This window comes from Zootoca vivipara, chromosome 6 (genome assembly GCF_965207765.1).
Source record: "Zootoca vivipara chromosome 6, rZooViv2.hap1.1, whole genome shotgun sequence".
In the NCBI taxonomy this organism is placed as follows: domain Eukaryota; kingdom Metazoa; phylum Chordata; class Lepidosauria; order Squamata; family Lacertidae; genus Zootoca; species Zootoca vivipara.
In genome coordinates this window covers 65,288,388-65,304,352 of record NC_142589.1, presented here as the reverse complement: position 1 = coordinate 65,304,352, position 15,965 = coordinate 65,288,388, and positions in this window count along the sequence as shown.

Sequence of the window (15,965 nt, the reverse complement as noted above, 5' to 3'; positions counted from 1 at the left end):
ATATCTCTCTGCATTGTCCGAGGGTAAGCCATGAGGCTTAATCAATTATTATTTGTGTCATGCCTTGAGAACCTCTGAGGCTAGGGATGAGCTAAATTTTATCCAAACTGCCATTCCAGCTATAAATACTCATCCTAGCCCCTGGGATGTAGGCTGCATCCACAGAACACCAGGAGGGATCTTTAACATAAGGAAAAAAAGCATGCATTTGATACCCTCCTGCCTGAAGATGGCACTGTAGCCTCTCACATGTCCGAATTCAGTTTCATACAGATTCCTCACCCAGATAGTAAGCGTGGGAGCAAAAAATTTAACAAGAGGAACTGAATCTGTGGGTTTATCATTCATGTCTGTACAGGATTCCCCCCACCCCCCAGCACATGGCCAGGGAAATCTGATACATGTGTAGTCTTTCTAGAGCAGGAAAAAAGTTAATGTAATTCTAGGCTGCATCAACAAAAGTGTATAGTGTCCAGATCAAGAGAAGGAACAGTACCGCTCTATTTTGCCTTGGCCAGAGCACACCTGGAGCACTGTGTCCAGTTTTGCGCACCACAATTTAAGAAGGATATTGGCAAACTGGAATGCGTGCAGAGGAGAAAGGTAAAGGTAAAGGACCCCTGGGCGGTTAAGTTCAGACAAAGGCTCATCTCGCTTTCAGACTGAGGGAGCCGGCGTTTGTCCCCAGACAGCTTTCTGGGTTACGTGACCAGCATGACTAAACTGGTTCTGGTGCAACAAAACACCATGATGGAAACCAGTGCACACAGAAACGCCGTTTACCTTCCCACTGCAGCAGTACCTATTTATCTACTTGCACTTTGATGTGCTTTCGAACTGCTAGATTGGCAGGAGCTGGGACAGAGCAACGGGAGCTCACCCTGTCGTGGGGATTTGAGCCGCTGACCTTCTGATCAGCAAGCCCAAGAGGCTCAGTGCTTTAGACCACAGCGCCACCAATATGACAAAGGGTCTGGAAACAGTCTTCTGAGTAACGTCTAGCCTGGAGAAGAGAAGACTGAGACATGATATGATGACCATCTTCAAATATCTGAAGGGATATCCTTGGAGGATGGAGCAAGGTTGTTTTCTGCTACTTCACAGCGCAGATTGGAGGGAGGATGGTTTCCTAGGGGCTCCCATTTCTGTACAAACCACGTTTGTGGGCTGTTTATTTTCAAATGTAATAGAATAGTTCCATTAGCCACTCGTAAATGTGATAGCTCCATCAGCCACCCACAGAGATGCATCACACACCACACCAAGCAACCACTTATGGGAAGAATAAGGTAGGAAGAGCATGATAGAATTGCATTTATTGTATACATACACTTTTAATTTGAAGAGTCAGGTTTGCAATCCTCAACATAAATACTAGAGAGTTAGTCCCATTGAATAAACTGGGACTTACGTGCAAGTAAACACAAATAGGACAGCATGACTGCATGATTCTGGAAATGACCTAAGTGAACACATTAATGCAAATGGGAATAACCCAGCATAACAACACTAGAAGTGTCAAAGGCACATTCACTCCAACTTCCTGTTCTCACAGGGGCCAAACAGATGCCCGGCAAGAGGAATTTGAGTGCACCAGTGACTTTCTGCACTTGCAGTTCCCACCAGTTGTCATCCAGAGACATACTTCTTCTCACATATGGCCAATGTGGCTAGTAGCCATTGATAGCCTCATCCTCCATGAAACAAAGTAGCAGCATCTTTCTTTGTTTTAGAGTTGCGCTCAAAAGGCCTTTGGAAATGCTACACTTTATCTGTGGGCAGAGAAACTGGCGGCATTCCATCAAATTTCTGTAATTCCCCAGCCAACATACTTTAATTCCATGGTGTTGTAGCTGTGGCCACCACCCACACAAAATGGTGCAAGGTTTTTCTCTGTGAAGTGGCTTAATTGAGGAGGAGGAGGAGGAGGAGGAGGAGGAGGAGGAGGAGGAGGAGGAGGAGGAGGATCCTCTATAGCCCTTTATGTGGACTCCAACTGCCATCAGCTTCAGCCAGCATGGTCAATAGTCAGGCATGATGGGAGCTGTGGTCCAACAGCATCTAGAGGGTGCCACACCAGCTACCTAAGCATTAGCAGAGAGGGTTATAGTTCAGTTGCACTGTATTCACTGGGCACACAGAAAGTACAATGAAAAGGATCTGAGCGCTATTCCCTCAAACTTCTGTGTTTTGAGGGCAACACCTTCAGAAGAAGAGAACATCAAAGTGCAACTTGTCTATGTGTTGCTGTCTGGTATCTGCCAAGCTCGTTCAAATGAATTGCAAACGGATGGGGGGCAAGCAGATATTCAGATGTTGCCCAGAGTGCTCAGCAGGTCTCCCTCTTCCACAAGCTGACTATTATAAATGATCCAAATTCATGCACAGATATCAGATAGGTGTCATTACTTCTACTACCAGCCATTCAATAAAGTTGTGATTAGAGGTAATTAAACTCCCCCAGTCAGAACAGGGAACCTTTGGAAGCAGAGGGGGATGAATTAATTACCCAGATGTACACTGGCTGTCCAGAAAACCAATCTCTCTGTGTGCATTTTAAGTATGAACCAGACCAGAATTCTACGTTTTGACATGCACCAGGAATGCTCTTTCTCAGTCTTTGCACAACCACAACCCTGCTTGCCAACCACTTCATTTTAGAGTCCAAGCACCAAGAGAGGTATTGGCTTCATGGAAGGCTTTGAGGGCAATTGCACTCTCAGGTATGCATTATGTATCTAGCGTGGCTGAGCCTCTTCCAACACTCACAATGGCCAGGCACCTCAGGGGCTTTCCAGGCCTATGTGATTACATCCCTCCTGGAGTGAAGTGGGCTGCTTCACCATTTCTAGTAAGCAATGCAAAATGCGGAAGAATGGCAGGCACACCCTGATTTGTGCAGAGAGGAATGAACTAGGTGTGGAGGCTGAGCTCTAGGCCTATACTTGTGGTGATTGTGCCAGTGCCACACCCCGTGTCTCTTTGAGCAGAACACCATTGGAAACCTTTATAAGATTAGACTCAATGGGGCAAAATTGCCAGGTCATTTGAAACTCACACCCTAAGATTCAGGGGGGTACATCTAGGACCCAGGAGAAAGCTGACCTCTTAGAGCTTGGAATAGGAAAACAATGGTACCTGGTGGGGTGAGGAAGAGAGCCAGCTTATGCCTGATGGACTAGAGGGGAGTAAAGATGGCAATGGGGCTGACAGACTTCTTCCAGGTAAAAATAGAGCTGTTGTGCTTGATACCTACTGTAGTTTCATGTCAAGAGGGAAGACAGGACCAGAGTGTAATGATCTCAGGCAGGCAAGCAAGCCCCGATAAGAATTAATGAGTCTCTGACAGTTTTATGGTATGTTTATTTACAAATAACACCCAGAGCGCGGCTCTGAGCCTGCCGCTCTTAGCTACAAGTTGGTCACTCTGAGTCTCCACCCCTTTCTCAGCTCAAAGGGTGCCAAAGTCCGGTCCTTCCAGTCTTGTACTTCCCTTGCATTTTAACTCTTTCAGCTCTTCTGGTTAAGGGAGAAGGTGGGTGAACTACCCCCCCCCCCTAATCAAATGAAGATCTATCTGAATGCTGCCTGCCTCCCGGTTGCATAGCAACCCCCTCAATCTCATCTATCTCCTCCCCTCCCTTTGCCCGTGAGATTTCTGAGTCTGTTGCTCTATCTGAGTCTGGGAACTCTTGATGAAGGGGGGGGGCAAAGTAACTGACTCCTGCTCTGTCTGTGGCTGCAGTCCCTCATCTCCAGAGTCAGACTGTGGCTCTCCCTGTACTGGAATTCCTTCATCTCCAGAGTCTGACTCTTCCCAGGTGTTTGATCCAGTCTCATCCCTGACACAGAGGGTGCTGTGCAGGTCGCAGTCAGAAGTCTTGACTTTCATCCGGTTTTCTGAGGTAATTCACCTACCCTAGGTATACTTTCCATCATGCAGTTTGCACATTAATAGACCTACAGGGTAGTCCTTCTAGGGCGTTGTCACAAACTGTCACTTGCACGACAACCCCAGATTTTACATTCCGTCTTCCTTCTGGAAACAAATGCAGAAAAAAGACAGAAGCTAAGTGTGCAGAGGAGGGTGACCAAGATGATCAGTGCTCTGGAAACCAAGCTTTTTGAGGAATGGTTGAGGGAGTTGAGCAGGGATCAGCAAACGTTTTCAGCAGGGGGCCAGTCCACTGTCCCTCAGACCTTGTGGGGGGGGAGACTATATTTTGGGGGGAAATGATGCAAGAGCACCACAGGCCCCGGTGACTGCTTACCTGTGTCTTGCAAGAGGCAGCGGCTGGCGGCGGCAGTGGCAGTGGCGGCGGAGGGACGATGAGCAGTGCACGAAGAATGGCCACTCGAGCACTGCTGCTGCTGGCACCAACAAAGTCCAGCCTCCTTCCTCCTCTAGACAGGGCGGGGAGAAGCCAGGAGGAGGGAGGGAGGAGGTTGACGCTGCCATGGGAGGGAGAGGGAGGGAGAGAGAAAGAACATGAGCGCTGGTGATCCTCGCAGTTCCTGGAACATCCACGGGCCGAATCCAGAAGGCAATTGGGCCTGATCCGGCCCGCGGGCCTTAGTTTGCTGACCCATGGATTTGAGTGTGTTTACCCTGGGGAAGTGTTTGGTTGGCCACCGTGAGAACAGGATGCTGGACTAGATGGGCCATTCGCTTGATCCCACAGTCTCTTTTTATGTTCTTACATTCTTAAGCTGGACTGTGACTCCCCTCTCTCCTTCCGTGGCTCTCTGAGAACTTTCCATCAACTCCACGGTACAAAGCTTAGATGGCAGTTAATCTATATGTACAGTAAATTGACTTTCGCTTTTGCCTCGAGTAACTAAAAATGAAACAAGGGAAGAAAGAGAGGACAGGTGCTGATTGAAAAGAAGCTTTCACCTCTGCAGCCAAAGGGACAGCCAAACATCAGAGCACTCGCATCGCAGAGCATTCCTTCTTTGAGGCTCGGTTTTGTTTCCTCTTTCAGATCTGTTGGCATGAACTCTTCAGACCTGGTTGTGACAATATTGCCAGTTTGGTCTGTGGACGGCCCGCAATTTCCCCTCAACTGCAGATTGTTAAATGTCAGACAGCATCACCAAAGACTCCCGAGTTTTCAGAGGTCTTAAGGGTGCATCTCCCAGCAGAGTAATGGACAGTAATTTGGCTGCCAGTTCCATCAGAGATGCCTTCCTTGCTGAAATGAGCCTAGCAAACTGTGCAGCCAATAAGACAACAAAATAAACGTCAGCATTGACATGAAGACTCAGGTGAATGGTTCACAGAAAGTGTTGGGAAGCTAACCAAGTGTCTACAGTTTGCCTTCCTTCCTTCCTTCCTTCCTTCCTTCCTTCCTTCCTTCCTTCCTTCCTTCCTTCCTTCCTTCCTTCCTTCCTCCCAGTCCCTTTTCCTTTTGTGCTGTATCATTTAGATTGTAAGCCAAAGGACTTATTATTATTACTAATTTTTGACAGCCACCCAAGCAACTTTCTTCAGTTCAACAGCATGGCAAAATGCTTTTGATAAATAAATACCCTATATTTCTGTGTATAAGACTAGGTTTTTCCCCTAATAAATTATGTCAAAAAAATAGGGGGCGTCTTATACACAGAAAGTGTCAAGGCCATTTTCTTAAATCTGAGTTCCCATAAATTGGGGGCGCCTTATACATTGGGGCCTCTTATAGACGGGAAAATACGGTACCTGTTTATGATGCACTCCTTCTCATTCCAAATTTAAAAAATCCTTCCAGCAGCACCTTAGAGACCAACTAAGTTTGTCATTGGTATGAGCTTTCGTGTGCATGCACACTTCTTCAGATACACTGAAGAAGTGTGCATGCACTGCGTAAGTACACAGCATCTTGCACAGGCTACTTTTGGGGGAGCAGGGTGTTACAGATACGGCTCAGAAACCATTTGCTTTATTGGGACATTTACCTGCTACTGTGAAAATGCCACTTTTGCTTCTGGAAATGAAAACCATATAGATATTTATTGAAGCCATTTTAAAAGGTTTGGGGCAGAGCATCAGAACTCCATGAATTTTGCTCTTGGAAATGGGGGAAATTCAGCTGAATGGTGGCTGGTATTCCTTATTGAGATGAAAAGGTTGTTTGACCCAGAGCAGGGATGCAGAACCTGTGATCATGCATCTGTTGTTGGACTAGAACTCTCATCAAACTTGACCATCAAGCATGCTGTCTGGGACTGATGGGAGCTGGAATCCAATAACATTTGAATTTCTACACATTTCACACCCCACGTGTACAACAGAGGTAGCCAATGTGGTGCTTCTCTAGAAATTGTTGGACTACAACTCTACTCAGCCTCCACAAGCATGAGCAATGCTCATTGATGATGAGAGTTCAAGTCCAGCATCTTCTAAATAAATTTGTATCCAAGCTGAGCAAATTCATCATGACACAAGCTTTTGTGGACTAGAGACCACACCATCAAATTAAACTTTAGGACAATAATGCCATACTGTACTTACTATCTTGAGTGTTCTTACGCTGCTTGCAAAAGGGCTTTCAAGCAGCCCTTGCTCCTATTTGAACACCTGTATGGTCAAAACAGGAGAGTGATGTTTGAGCAGCACCCCACTCCTGCTTGAGCCTCTGGAACTGGCTTCACAGGCTTGTTCCCTGCCAGGAGCAGGGTACACAGCCAATGCTGCTTTTAACCATGTTCCTCCCACCCATCAGCTGACGTCAGCAGAAATGTGGGTGTAGTGTGGAGAAAATGGCCTTGAGGGCCAAATTGGGTCCCTAGCGGGCCAAGCTTGATCCACAGGGCAGAAGACCCTCACCCCTGTCCAAAATAAGGCTGTGAATGTTGATAAATTCATAGTAGGTAAATGTGAATTGCTGGAACCCCATTAGATTTAGCCGTGGGTTTGGAGGGTTTTGATTTATTTATTTATTTGTCCCTTCAACAGGCAAAGCAAGATCTAACAAAAAAAGGCATTAGAATCAGCAGGAAGAGTTGCAACAGTTCTTTCTGAAACATGATTCACGAGTGAGCACCACTAAGCTTGTAGAGTGGAGGCAAAATGATTCAGAGCCTCCTACACTATCCTAACGCATAAATGAGTCAAATTAAATTTTATTGCCATTTCTATTGTAGGCATTTGAGATGTCCAGCACTAATTTACTAGAGACCTTTTCAGAATTATTTCAGTGTGTGAAGGAGGAGTGCAAGAGAAACCATATGCACTGCCCCCCGCTCCTGACCTCAACATATTTATTTGAAGGTTGCAACAGAACCTCCATATATGGGCATCTGTCTGCCCCTAGGGCTCCATATGACCAGGAGTCCTATTTTTCTCCAGGATTCCTGAGCATTTGAGAAGAAGCTGGATGCACAGAAACTGAGTTACGACCTTCAGATATACACAATGGACAGGATGAACACAATCCTGCTTTTTTCAGTCCCCACTTGTGCATTGAAACAGGGGTGAGGAAGCTGTGACCTTTTAGATATTGCTGGACTACAACTCCCATCATTCCTGAGTATTAATCATGCTGGCAGGGGCTGCTAGGAGCCGAAGTCCCACAACATCTGGAAGGTCACAGGGACCCCACTCGACACTGAAATAATGTACACAGGGGCAATGATAGGACTAAAAACTCTTTTATTCTCTCTCATTTTAACTAGAAGGCTCCATGAAACAAGCACAGGAACCATCAAATGAGATAGTGAGCCATCAAAATGGTTTTCCCATTGACTTCAATTGAATGAAAATGGCACTCTGTTTGGATTCACAAGGGATCCATAAACATTGTTTACTTATTTTTAAAAGGTAGGGATCATAGCTCAGTGGTGGAGAACATTCTTTGCCTACATAAGGTCCTTCCTAGGGTTGCTCTTTGTTGTATTTGCTAAATGGATTGGTAGCAGCAGGTGATAGGAAAGACGTTTGCCTCAGACCCCGGAGAGCTGCAGCCATTCAGAATAGACAAAACTGAGCTCAGGCTCCAATCCTCTAGCAAATTACTTGGGAACAAGACTCTTTGGACTTAGTGGGACTTTCATCTGTCCTGAATCGTTCAGCATTCAGCTTCATTGGCTTTCCATGAGTTCTAATGTTATGAGAGAGGGAGCAAAACTCTTCTCTTGCCACTTTCTCCATTCAGCCAGGCCTTACGTTACAACCGCATCTGTTCCAACTCTACAGACAGAGAATCTCACCTAAGAGATCTACAGCAAACCTTTTTAGAACTAAAATATCCACCTGATGAAGTTAAACAACAGATCAACAGAGCCAGACAGATACCTAGAGAGAACCTGCTGCAAGACAGACCCAAAAAAGAAAATAACAGAACACCACTAGTCATCACATACAGCTCCCAAGCTAAAACAGTACAACGCATCATCAGAGATCTACAGCCTCTCCTGGACAATGACCGCTCCCTTTCTCAAGCTCTGGGAGGAAGACCTTTCATTGCCTACAGACAGCCACCCAATCTTAAACAACTCCTCACCCACAATAATACAACCACCAGACTTAACATGGACACTGGTACCAGAGCCTGCAATAAACCCAGATGCCAACTTTGCTGCCACATACACCCAGACAACACCATTACTGGCCCCAACAACATCCAACATACCATCTCAGGACTATTTAATTGCTCATCCTCTAACATTGTGTATGCCATCAAATGCCAACAGTGCCCTTCAGCTCTCTATATTGGACAAACAGGCCAAACCCTACGCCAAAGGATAAATGGACATAAATCTGACATCAGGAACCAGAAGACAGAAAAACCAGTAGGAGAACACTTCAATCTCCCAGGACATTCTATACAAGATCTCAAAGTAGCTGTCTTACTACAAAAGAATTTCAGAAATAGACTGGAAAGAGAAGTTGCTGAATTGCAATTTATCACCAAGCTCAAAACCATGGAGGGACCTGGTTTGAACAGAGATATCGGGTTCTTATCTCATTATACATGATAAGCGATCTTCAGCCATCTCAACCCTTGCTTTTTCATGCAAAACCATTTGCAGTCGTTTGCGGTCATCAACAGCTATCAGTCAGTCAATCACCCATTTCCACCACCCTTCTGAGTGATCCCCCCTCCCCATCCCCACCCCTCCCCACCCCTTCTCTACATAAGTGCCTGGAAACTTCCATTTCACTGTATCTGAAGAAGTGTGCATGCACACGAAAGCTCATACCAAAATAAAAACTTAGTTGGTCTTTAAGGTGCTACTGAAGGAATTTTTTTATTTCACTTTCTCCATGCCACACACCATTTTATAAACTTCTATCATGTCTCCCCTTTCTCGTCTTATCTCTAAGAAGTTCCAAGCGCTGCAGGTAGAAGCATTGCATCATTCCCCAGTCTTCTCTCCTAGGCGAACATGCCAACAACCCTCCAATATGGAGAAGCAGATGGACTGAAACAATGTAGATAGATCTTCACAGCAGGTTTTGGTGGACCCTCATCATCTATCTACATTCTATCTCCATCTGCAGGGATTGATAAATTAGTCTATTTTTATTCTATGTTGTATTCACAGGTGTTCGTCAGTAAATTCTGTTTCCACATAAATCTGATTTTCCTTTTTTTTAAAAAAAAACTGCAAAAAGCCACATTTAAATATGTATCTCAAAATACATATTTTGAACACATGGTGCTACTTTTTTTCTTTTAGCTGAGAACCGCATCAGAACATTTGAGAAGATTGGTAGCTGGTGGATAACCAACTTTCATTCTGCAGAATATTCCAGGAAGTGTAGATTAGGTTAGTTAATACCCTCCCGGCCCTGCGACTTTCCACATTCTCAGTAGTCCCCCTGGATAGCAGTTTCCAGGAATCACAAATGGAGAGAGGCGGTGTTAAGAACATATGAAGAGCCTGCTGAATCAGGCCAGTGACCCATCTAGTCCAACACCCTGTGCTCACAGTGGCCAACCAGATGCCTGCAGGAAACCAGCAAGCAGGATTTGAGCCCAAGAGCACTCGCCACTCATGTGGTTTTCAGCAACTGGTATTCAGAAGCATTGCTGAATCCAGTTGTTGAGGCACAGCAGAGCCTTATTGTCTGTTATTGTTTGTTGTTTAGTCATGTGACTGACTTCGTGACCCCATGGACCAGAGCACGCCAGGCACTCCTCTCTTCCACTGGTCAAACTCATGTTAGTAGCTTTGACACTGTCCAACCATCTCGTCCTCTGTTGTCCCCTTCTCCTTGTGCCCTCAATCTTTCCCAACATCAGAGTCTTTTCCAGGGAGTCTTCTCTTCTCATGAGGTGGCCAAAGTATTGGAGCCTCAGCTTCAGGATCTGTCCTTCCAGTGAGCACTCCGGGCTGATTTCCTTCAGAATGGATAGGTTTGATCTTCTTGCAGTCCATGGGACTCCAACACCATAATTTAAAATCACCAATTCTTCCGCGATCAGCCTTCTTTATGGTCCTTCTTCATGAATCACTGCTTTGTCGTGGCGAAGGGGCTTAAATAACTCAGAGAAGCTACGAACTATGCCGTGCAGGGCCACCCAAGATGGACAGTTCATAGTGGAGAGTTTTGACTAATTGTGATCCACCTGGAGCAGGAACCAGCAAGCCACTCCAGTATCCCTGCCAAGAAAACTCCATGGACAAAAACAACAGGCCATAATAGCTCTCTCCTAAATTCATTTGTCTATCCTCTTGGTTTCCTCCTAGGTATTCTTAAATTCTACATAAAGAATCAGAAATCAGTCTTCTGCCAAGTGGCCCCATGGACACCCTCTTGCCACTGGTGAATGTGATATAGGTAGCTTGGGCCCCAGGGTCATGTAACCATCAATGATAGGCCAGCCTTCCTTGCTTCCTTTTTTATTTTATTTTTTTTATTTTAAAAAGCTTTATTTCTTATTTTCTTTAAAAAAAGTTACATACATACAAACCACATAATCAACAAAATCAACGCAAAAAAGCAAACACAAATATAGATGCAAATAATATACACAAAATTATACACCAAAACTCTGAAAAACAGAAACAAAGCAAGAAAGAAGAAAAAAGGCAGAAAAAAGAAGGAGAGAAGAAAGAGAAAAGATAAAAAAGAAAGAAAAAAAAGAAAAAAGAAAAAAGAAATGCATATATGTATATATACATATATTTAAAAATAAGAATAAAAGAATAAAAGAACTTCCGATTGTTGATATACCGTTTCTCCTTCTTCCTTGCTTCCTTGCAGCACCAGAAACTAGAAGCTCTTTCCACACTTTGAAATTCCTGGGCAGCAGCAGCAACAACAACAACCCATTCCTTCCACCTCCTCCTGCACACATTTAGAAAAGGGCTATATTAAAGCACTGTCAGGATAGATACAGTGTGTGCCTTGAGTCCCATCTTCCAGTCATGCAATTATCTTGGAATCTGGGCTTCGTATTACATTTAAACAAAGAAAATGTTTCTAGCTTTCATGGTTGAGAATGTAATCCAAGTGCACTAATCTAATGATGTTTATCTGTATCTGCAGACAGCCGCCTGCAACAAACATTCAGAGAGATGTGAGATGTTCCACTTTTTTCATCAGAGTCTCTCTGCAGAGATGTTGATACCATTTCAGCCGGGACCTGTATTTTGGGGCCTTCTTGAGCTGGTTATGCAAGCCCAAGGGCTGATGGTGGCTCTCAGGACTCTTTTTAGGCCATGTCATCTCCAGAAGTCACACCCAAAATTCAGGCAACCACTGACCTGACCTCTCACTCTCCTCAAAGTGCTTTTACCTGGCTGGAGTGCATAGGAGCCGAGGGGCCGAGGGGCTTCACCTCCCCCCAATAAAACATTTGGGGGAGCCAGACTCACCCAAAGTTGATGGTCATTGCCATTCAAATGGTGTGCATGTACCACGCCATGTGATCGATTATGTGCAGTGGCGGAGCTGCATGCTCCGGCACCGAGAGCAGAGAGCAGGCTGGGGTGTGGCCAGCGTGCATCCCAGGAGGTGTTACACACTGTCCACGGGGGCGTGTCCCGGGGCATGGTGCACCGCCCATGGAGGCGTGGTGTCCGATGTGATTGGGGTGTGTGTGGCGTGCATCCGGGGGGGGCAGCCACAATGGTACCCCCCTCCCCGATGGTGCTGGGGGTGGTGTGCTCCCCTGCCCCCATTCCTCCACCAGTGATTATGTGGGGTGGGGCTTACCTGCCCCCCATATTTTATTTGGAGTGTCTCCTTGAACTGTGATAGTCATTCATGCCAGTCAGGGAGGGGTGTATATATATATATATCCCTACCCCTTCTCCCTTTGCGGAAAGACTTGGGAATACTCCCAAAGGGAAGCAGTGAGGGGGCACATGGGGCCTGAGGTCCAATTGAGTGGGGGACATGGTTGATAGGAATTGTAGTCCAACGACACCTGGAATGGCAAAGGTTCCCCATTCTTGTCTTGCATGAACTTAGGGAGCTGGTTTATACTGAGTCATACTGAGTTATACTAGCTCAGCAATGACTACCCTGACTGGCAGGATTTCAGACCAGGTAGATTCCCAACTGTACTAGGAGACACCAAAGGATGAATCTGGAACCTTCGGCATCCAAAGCCAATATTCTACCACTCAACTATGTCCAGCTCTTGAGGCAAAAGCTTCCCCGAACTGGGTTGTTGTTGATATTGATGTACATTTGTTGCTTGCTTCCATAGGCACACAGAATGGGCTGTCAGGAATAAAATGGTAGAGTTGTGCTTAGGCATGACACAAACAGAAATAGGAGCATGGAATCATAGAATTCCAGAGTTGGAAGGTACTCTGAGGCTCAGCTAGTCCCACCCACGGCAATGCAGGAATACGCAGCTAACCCATACAGGGATTGAACTTGCAACCTTGGCATAAGCAGCACCACACTCTAACCAACTGAGCTATCCATGGCAATAAGGATCACCCACTGGAACTTAATCATACATTTGAAACCCCCGCCCCCAACCATGTGCTAATGAACTTCTACACCAGCAGTAACTGCAAATGTACAAAATGTTATTTTTACACTTAACAGATTTTTCACAGCAAAAGGTAATCCACAGGGAATTTGTGGCGAGTTTTTTTTAAAAAACCTACAGGCTGGCATTTCGATGCCAACAACGTCATACAGATGGCGTGAAAAACGTGCATGAGCAGCTCTAGTTCCACAATAAAACTTTGGTCTGGAATCACTCTTTACTTTTCCTGGAAACAAGACTCAAACAGACTACAAAGAAAGAGGCAACCAGTTTTCTGTAAGAGATTCTTCCACATGAATTGGAAAAGCTATTAAATATCTTCTGTTAGACACAATGGAATATACCAGTAAAAAGCTATCGGTCTCTTGACATTTCTGAGAGGAAATGGCTCCGGCGATCAGTGAGGTGTGAAAGACTCATGTTTCCTCCAGTTTAATTTCATGGTAAAATATGAAGTGAATAATACACTCTCTAAAAGCTGCCAGAAAAGAGAAAGCAATGAAATCAGCCGACGCCTCCCCTCCGTGTTCCATCCCCGCTAAAGAGACAATATGAAGCTATTAAAGCAAAGTATCCTATTCTCTTTCCATTGATGGAGTGTGCCGAGAGGGAGGAGAAATTGCCCTTTTCCATCTCTGCGTGTTTGACTTTGTCTTGAGTGATTTGTGGCAGCCTCGGTCCTAGGTGTGACCTGCAGGGAAGCTCCCTAGAGCAACGAAAAGAGCACACAGGCCTGCAAGGGTGAGCTATGGGCAGCCACTGAAACAATTTGCCAGCAGCAAGAAGAAACAAAGATGACGATGCTTATGAAATATGGCAGCAGGTCTGGAACTGGACAAATAGAAAGAGAGAGAGAAAACCCAAGGGAGAGAATTACAGTGATGGGCACAATGATGCTATGCTGTCTTTGATGACCATGCTTTCTTTATTGATATACATATGGAAGGACAGGAAGCTAGGTGGAAGGAAGGAAGGAAGGAAGGAAGGAAGGAAGGAAGGAAGGAAGGAAGGAAGGAAGGAGAGGTTTCCCCTTGGATTAGACCAATCCTCCATCTGGTCCTGCAAGGAAGGAAGGAAGGAAGGAAAGAAGGAGAGATTTTCCCTTGGATTAGACCAATCCTCCATCTGGTCCTGCATACTGCAATACATAGTTAGACTATGGAACTCTCTCCCATAAGAGGCAGTGATGGCCACTAGCCCAGGTGGCTTTAAAAGAGGATAACTTCATAGAGGATAAGGCTGTCAGTGGCTCCAAGCCCTGATGGCTTTACACTGCTTCCACAGCTGAAGGCAGTAATTCTGAATACCAGTTGCTGGGGAACACAGAAGCAGAGAGTGCTCTTGTGCTCAGGTCCCGCTTATGGGCTTCCCAGAGGCATCTGGTTGGCCACTGTGAAAACAGGATGCTGGACCAGATGGGCCGTTGGTGCATCTTGCTCATCTTATGTTCTTAAGTTTATGTTCGGCCACCAGCTTCTAAGCAATTGGCTTCTTAAATGGTATTGCTCTCGGCTAAGCAACCCTAGATAAACAGGGGCAGCAGCAGTGAATCAACAGCGCTGCCCCTGTTTTGCAAAAGCTTGCTGCATGCTTTGATATCGGCCCGACTGTTGTGGAAGCCTTTGAAAGGACATCAAAGCTGCTTTAAAAATTGAATTAAGCTGTAGCTGTCAAAGAAAAAACTAAAAGGAAGTTGAGTCTGCTGAAACAAATGACTCGAGGTTGAAGTTTGCAAAGGCTAAAAAGAATTTAAAAAATTAAAATTGAAATCAAAACCAATAAAGGAAACAAATATTCAGATTTGTCAAGTTGAAAGACTTTTTTTTGCTGTTTTATCTCTCTCTCTTTCTCTGAGGCTTCCTAGTTCTTCAGAAAATTATCAGATTCTTTTGTTGGGTATGTAGTACCTAATTCAGAACGTTCTTCATGGGGATAGTTAGTTCAGAGATAGGAGGGGTTGGCAACTAAAGCTGAGATGACTGGGGTGTTCTAGGGAGCTTGGGAATAGGTATTGTACTTTGTAAACTGTTGCCAAGCTGCAGAGATTCCAAGGATTAGAAAAAGAGACAAGAAAAGTTTACCAAAGGGGAGGAAGCAGCAGCAGTTATTTAGGATCCTGGGGATTCCCATCAATGGCAGCCAAACTACTCAGCATCAGTCACAGCTCTGATTTCACTCCTGTTGCCTTGGTACATCAGTACTCACTCTACCTCCTGTTTGGTGGCCATGATTCAACAACAACAACAACAACAACAACAACAACTTTTTAAAATTTATTTATATCCCACTCTGGTTTCCCTAGCCACTCTGGGTGGCTTACAGGATATATAAAAACACAACAAAACATCAAACATTAAAAAACAAAAATCCTATACAAGCAACAAACAAACCAATAAATCAATAGAAACCAATAATAATAAACATTTTACAGTTATACCCAAATTAAAATAACCGCTAACCCCAACTAAACATTTAACCAACAGCAACCCGACAGAAATAAAACAGAGGAACCAAAATTAGAACCATTTAAAACATTGTAAAACATTGTCCCAACCCAAGAGTTGTTCCAGCAACGTCCCAGTGGCCTCTTGGAGCCCCTTTTAGCTGTTCAGGATGAGTGTGGGCCCCACCCCCTGAGCCAGGAGGAAATGAGCCTTGCAGCAGGGAGGAGTCTTCCTTCCAGCACTCACAGCAGCAGTGTGCCTCGGGTGCGCTGGCTAGATTTTTACCTGAAACTTAGCAACCTCTATTTCTGTTTTGGTGAAGCTGGGGTTTCCATTCTTGCTTGATTTTTCCTTCCTTCAATGGAGAGACGATCCTTTTCATCGGCGGATCTGTGCACCTTACAAAGATGAATGGATTCATCATGGTTAAACCCCTGCAAGGTAGGTTGGAATCACAGTCAAGGTCAGAACATAAGCTGGAAGATGAGCAGAAGAGCAAGCAGGTTGCGGTGAGAAATGCACTGAGAGGTATGAAATGCTTTTGAGAAACACTGTATCTCTTTGGAGTCAGAAATACTGC